The following is a 7,500-nucleotide window of genomic DNA, read 5'->3' as shown; positions in this document are numbered from 1 at the left end:
ATAGATAGATAGATAGATAGATAGATAGATAGATAGATAGATAGATAGATAGATAGATAGATAGATAGATAGATAGATAGATAGATAGATAGATTTGACCATTTTAATCATGTTATTGAGAAACAAAGTCTGGCTTCAATCTGTAAACTCATTCTATAATGCGAGACGAAGGTTTTCCATGAAGGAATTTCCCCACAGAACTTCAAATAATGCTGAAAAGGACTCCAGAAAACACTGCCAATACAAACACAACGCCTTAAATAGATCACTGACATTTGTAATCGCTCTAAAGCCATTTGGTGATTGCTGATGTCCTAAGTGGGTTTCTTATCTCTTCGCAAGGCAGATTCTAATTTCCACCACGTCATAAAACCAGGTGAAAGAAAGAATGAAGACTCGTCAAGCGAAATGCTTGGCCTGAGATTCAAGAATCTGTCACAGAAACACCAAGTTCTGGTGAAAAGTGTCTCCAATAGGCTTCCTTGATTGAAAAGATGCATATAAAAATCATCCTGGTCAAAAAGATTATATCCTTTTTTTATTATTAAAAACTTGTTAATGATAAATGGGTAAAAACCTAGTTTAAAGATTCTCTGTGGATACCTTAATGTCAAAACATCATCAAAAAACACGTCAAAAATGCAAATTGATTTGTTGTCGAAACCTTGATGTACTTTTGACCTCTAAAATAACAACACAAAAAGTATTTTAATATAAGAAAAATGCGATTCATCTGAAAGCTTCAATTGCAAACTACACTCACCGGCCACTTTATTAGGTACACCTTACTAGTACTGGGTTGAACTTCTTTTGCCTTCAGAACTGCCTTAATCCTTCGTTGCACAGATTCAACAAGCTACTGGAAATATTCCTCAGAGATTTTGTTCCATATTGACATGATAGCATCACGCAGTTGCTGCAGTTTTGTTGGCTGCGCATCCATGATGCGAATCTCCTGTTCCTCAACATTGCAAAGGTGCTCTATTGGATTGAGCTCTGGTGACTGTGGAGGCCATTTGAGTACAGTGAACTCATTGTCATGTTCAACAAATCAGTCTAAGATGATTCACGCTTTATCACATGGCACGTTATGCCATACCTGTTAACCCTTCCGTTTTTACCGGGATTCTCCCATATTTCACAGTTCTATCTCGCTATTTTCCCGTATTTCTCCTGTATTTGCAGTCTTTCTCTGGAGAGTGGCAAATAAACATTAAAGAGCCGAGCCATCCTATACGCAACCCATACCGCCGAACCACCAGGGGCCGCCCCTTGCTCTTAAATGTGAGTCTGTTCTGTGCCTTCATTTTGTTTATGGCGGGATTCCCTTCCTTTTCATTACAGGTCCCCTTCATATGCAATCCTCAAAACAGTCATGTAGTGGTGCATGACTGTCAGCTGACGCGGTCCATAGTGATAAATAGACACTGTTTCCCAAACGGATTCTGTACACGTGATTTGAAGCAGAGTGAAAGTCTGGGTTTTGGGTGCGTGTTTGAACAGACATATACACATAGTTAATAATAAGAATATCTAAAGATGCTGTCTTGGAAGGTTTTCTTTCAAACACAACTAATTTCATCCTAAATGAGCATAAAAAGTTAGAAAAGCAATTGAAAGCTTTCATTATAATGTTAGATGTGAGCATTTTTAAAGTGACACCTGTTATTTAATGTAATGAAAAGAAAAAATCTAAATAAATGAGAGATTCAGTTGTTGCTCTTTAATCAGAATGTGTAAGTTATACAGTAAAGAAACGGCTAATGAGATTTGATAGCTTGAATCTAATTATAATAGCTTTTAATTTTAATGAGCTGAACTGTTTGCTAATGTATTTGCTGCTAATGTATACCATTTAATTTTTCTTTTGTAAATAAATAAATAAATAACAAATATTACTGACCATTTAACTGTTTATTTACAATGAAACAGCTCCAAATGAACATATTTAGTAATTTAGGGATTTTTTGAAAGGGGGGGGGGGGTATATCCCTTATTATGGTGGCATATCCCTTATTTTTATGGCATATCCCTTATTTTCACATCCCAATGTTGACAGGAGTGCGTTATTCTGCTGGAAGTAGCCACCAGAAGATGGGTACACTGTGGTCATAAAGGGATGGACATGGTCAGCAACAATACTCAGGCAGGCTGTGGCGTTGACATGACGCTTAATTGGTACTTATGGGCCCAAAGTGTGCAAAGAACACACCCCTACACCATTACACCACCACCACCAGCTTGAACCGTTGATACAAGGCAGAATGGATCCAAGGAGTTGGGCAGGTTTACCTAATAAAGTGGGCGGTCAGTGTATAATAACAGTACAATAACAGTGCAGTCCTGTAATTGATGTCTGACACAATTTTTGGATGCAGGTGTTAGATGTTAATTTGAAGTATTATGGACATCAAAGCAGGCAATTGATATCAAATCGGTTTGCACTTCTTAAGTGTTTTTTACATGTTTTTTAATGTGTACATAAAGGTGCGCGCTGGCATAAAGTGCAACGATTTCAGATTACAGTTGAGACCTTTTAATATACATTAATGTCATAAATGTCCTAGATCTAACTATTCAAGATTTGTTTGGTCTGTACACAATAAAAGGCATTTCAGTGATTCTTTTCCTGATAATAAATCTGTTATTATTGAGGTCTTTCACAGACATGAGAAAATTACTGAAATGTTTAAAAACAATGTTCCTCAAAGAAAGAGTGGAAGACATCTGGATATTTCACCTGCAACATTGACATAACATAATTTAAAGGTGCAAGGAATCTGGAGGCATTTCAATGCGTAAAGCACAAGCCTAAGATCAGCACTGCATCAAGATTTGTCATTCATCTATAAGTGACATCAACACACAGGCTCAGGATTACTTTGGCAAAACTTGGTCAAGTATTACAATACGTAGTTACATTCAAAAATGCCAGTGAAAACTGTACTGTGCCAAAAGGAAGCCCTATGTTAACAGTGTCCAGAAGCGCCGTTGAATACTTTGGGCTCTGAGACATCTGGGATGGACAATCACACAGTGGAAATGTACACTGTGGTCAGATGAATCAGTATTGCATGTACTTTATGGGAGAAATGGATGCTGTGTACTCCAGACCAAAGCAGAAAAGGATCATCCAGACTGTTAGCAGCAACAAGTCCAAAAGACTCTGTCATGGTATGGGGTTGTGCAGTGGTGTAGTCCTAAAAAAAATAGGTGGTGTACTATTATCCACCCAATCCAAATTTTAAAAGTAGGCAAAGAAACGACGAAAGTCAATGTATCTTTGATTCATTTGATATATATATATTCTGCATATATATTCTATATATATGGATTCTGCCGCCGTTTTTATATCAAATTTAAAGGGGACTGAGGCGATCATTTAGTAGTGTACAGGTAATCGCAAAAGTGTTAGGGGGGCTGAATGGAAATATAGGAGGGCTAAAGCGACGCCTATGCTGTTTTACAATTTTACTTGAACGTTTCAGCAAGACATCATTCAGCTGATTTGTTGTGATCTTCGAAAAACTGAAATACTCAATGTACAAAAATTAGGGAAGTCTAATCACCAAAACAAGTGAGTATACCGAGAGTATGATCCTCAGAAGTTGTAATACCCAAACAGCTCGTGGAAAAAAGTAGGCCTACTGAGTGTACGTGCGTATAGCAAGGACTACAGCACAGGGGTTGTGTCAGTGCCCCTGGCAAAGGTAACTTGCACTTCTGTAATGGCATCCTTAATGCTGAAAAACATGCTGCCTTCTTTTTCCATGGATGTCCATGCATATTTCAACAAGACAATGCAAAGCCACATTCTGCACACATTACAAAGTCCTGGATACAGGAACTTGATTGGCCTGCCTGCAGTCCCAACCTGTCTCTAATAGAGAATGTGTGGTGCATTTTGAAGTGCAAAATGCAACAACGAAGACCCTGTACTGTTGCCCACCTTGAGACATGTTTGCAGGAATAATGGGACAAAATTACACCTCAACACTTTATCACTGGTGTCTTCAGTCCCTAAACGTCTTTTAAGTGTTGTGAAAAGGAATAGCAACATTACAAAGTGGTAAATGCTTTACTGATACAACTTTTTTTTTTAAATGTGTTGCAAGAACCAAAATTATAAAATAAAAATAACGAGGAACACATTAAATAGAGTTTGTTGTACACTCTGCAATAAAATACAAGCATTTAAAAGATCTCATAAGTGATGCTCTGTCCTCTGGCTGAAACACAGAGACGTGTGAAGGATGGGGAAGGAACAGCATCAATGATTAGATCCCATCATACTGAGCGGCCCTTCCTCGCGCCCCTCTTATCTTTTCATTGCCATGATCTCTCCATTCATCCGTCAATGTGCTTCCTGTCTGGGACGCCGCAGGGTCAGTAGAGTGACAAACACATAAATCCACCCCAGCCCATCCCGGACCGTCCAACCCCGCGGCCCCCTGCCCTCCGGTTCCCACAGAACGAGTGTCCGTCAGACTCTCTGAGTGACAGCACTATAATAAACCAGCACAGACCCTCAATGCCAAACCGTCACGAGTCCAGGAGCTGTCCGTCACTCATACTGCACTAAAGCACTGATGGGTCAAGAGGGCCAGCAAATAATGAGCCCAAAATATGGCTTCCGGGCTCATATGCATAACACTTAATGTTACCCAACATGCATTTCTTCCATATTAGCCCTCTTGAATTATTAGCCCAAGTTCAGTTTAACGGAGAGAAGATTTTTTTTTCAACACATTTCTAAACATAATAGTTTTAATAACTCATTTCTAATAACTGATTTCTTTTATCTTTGCCATGATGACAGTACATAATAATTAACTAGATATTTCTAATGCTGTGTTCACACCAGACACAGAACGCACGGATAAATAGCCGCATGAATATTTGAGTTTACTCACTTCATTCGCGCGTTAAATTCACTTCAGATCAGACGCGGATTCGCATGATGGGCAGGGCTTCTGTCTGCCCGGTGACTCTAGCTTCGTTGCTAAATGGCTAACCTGGATTTTATTAAGAAAATAACAGTGTTTATGTGCTTTATGAAGGCTGAAAAACAGCGTCGATATGTTTAGGGCTGTGTGTGAGTCCACTGGATCCTTTCAGAGGTGCATCCAGCTCTGTGAGCTCATAAACTCCTCCAGAAACTTAACCTGGATGATGGAGGCTTTCAGCGGTGCTTTATTTCTTTTTTTTTTTTAATGCATGCATAAACTTTATTAAAATGAATAAAAATGAATAAAAACCTATGAATAACCTATCGTCTTAAAATGAATAATTACTCGCGCCTTTCAGCAAGACATTTCTAAAATTGAACCTTGTATGAATTCGTACAAAGAAGCCAATGGACGCTACGCTATCTCATAATGCTATGAGAGAGAATTCATGAATGAGAATGAAGCGAAACAACTGACGTGGGTAGGTCAAGTGATAATGACAATAGCCAGGTAGACAACATTCCTTGAGTTGCTCAGGCGATACTTCCGGGTTTCTTCCCACCACAGCCTCAATTTCGCTTTTTTTAATGGCGGCCGTGTGAAATCAGTCTATAGAGTATATAGTCCTATATAGTAAGGATTTCAGATGCAGCCTGTGTCTTAAATGTGCAGTAGGCAATCTGCCTAAATGCTAACCGCTTAGCATAATATGTTTGAAACACAATCCCTCCCCTGCCGTCCAAAGCCACGCCTCCTGAAATCGCGAACGCGCACATTAAAGATGACAGAGACCCACTAGATCATGTCATTCGCCAGTTAGAAACCTTTATTGTACATTCTATTACTACAATTCTGAATGAAAGACTACTATTTCTAGCACGTTTTCAGTTACGAAGTTACGAAGTATGCTATCCATCTCAGATGCAGAAAAGCTAGTCCATGCTTTTATGACTTCTAGGCTGGACTACTGTAATGCTCTGTTTGCTGGCTGCCCAGCATCCTCTATTAACAAACTTCAATTAGTACAAAATGCAGCTGCCAGAGTTCTAACCAGGTCTAGAAAATTTGATCACATCACCCCAATTTTATCCTCCTTACACTGGCTGCCTGTTAAGTTTCGTATTGAATTTAAAATATTGCTTCTTACATATAAAGCTCTAAATAATCTAGCTCCTGCTTATCTAACCAATCTTCTGTCTCGCTACAATCCAACTCGCTCTTTAAGATCTCAAAACTCAGGACTTCTGGTAGTACCTCGAATAGCAAAGTCGAGTAAAGGAGGTCGAGCCTTCTCATTTATAGCTCCTAAACTCTGGAATAGCCTTCCTGATAACGTCCGAGGCTCAGACACACTCTCCCAATTCAAAACTAGATTAAAGACCTATCTGTTCAGTAAAGCATACACTTAGTGCACCACTTAGGGGGCTTCCACACAGGTTATGCATCTTGCTGATATACACTGTGAACATCAGCTACGCTAATTATTTTCTTTATTCTCCATTTCCACCTGGGGATACTCTTCCCGAGGCCCTCAGACTATGCAGAGTCACTGATTCGATCCAAGACCAACGACGAGATGATCCCAAGGTTTCCATATCCTGGACCTGGCCGAATCCTGAACAACTACTGCGATGGTCATGGAAGAGTGGAGAACATGAGACTGTTTCCTATGACGCTCCAGAGACAGACGAGTCTTCGCTGAGGCCAGCTTCCAGCCTCCGCCACTGAGACTGCAGCTCTGCACAAGACGTTTGGCCAGCGGAGAAATTAAAATGGTCGTGCCCAACTGAGCCTGGTTTCTCTCAAGGTTTTTTTTCTTCACTTCCGCCTTTAGTGAAGTTTTTTTTCCCTCTCCGCTGTCGCCACTGGCTTGCATGGTTCAGGATCTGTAGAGCCGCGCATCGTTGGATTTGCTCTTCAGTGTTTGGACTCTCAGTAGTGATTATTAAACCACACTGAACTGAGCTAAACTGAACTGAACTTAAACACTACAAACTTAACTACACTGTTCCTATTTACTGTGACCTTTTATGTGAAGCTGCTTTGACACAATCTACATTGTATAAGCGCTATACAAATAAAGGTGAATTGAATTGAATTGAAATTGTGTAGCAAGGAAAACTTGTCATAATGTGCGATATTTCATGCATGCAAGGATCGCTGGTCGAACTCTCTCATGCGTTTTGTCCTAAAGCCACTACTGCATGCCTAGTGGTTGGCCGGCGGCGTGCGGGAATAACACTCATTACTAAGCCATTCTTACATGCTATTTCAGAGTATTCAGAGTAGCATGGTAAACAATATAGGAAGCGCGTCACAGGTTGACATTGTTTAAAAATGAACCAACGTGAATACAAAACCATCAGCTCAGTAAAGCAGGCTAGTGGAATAGCGCTGTTTACAGATGTTTAGTTGTTAAACTAAATAAAAATCTACATTATCTATGCAGTAAAAGGTTCCTTATGAAATTGAAAATAGTCACATCAATCGTTTGACGAAAGATTTTAGTGGTTGAACAACACTTCTGTGCATATAACCCATTCATAACAAC

This window comes from Danio aesculapii, chromosome 13, assembly GCF_903798145.1.
Source record: "Danio aesculapii chromosome 13, fDanAes4.1, whole genome shotgun sequence".
Lineage (NCBI taxonomy): Eukaryota > Metazoa > Chordata > Actinopteri > Cypriniformes > Danionidae > Danio > Danio aesculapii.
Note: the sequence above shows the minus strand (reverse complement) of the source record.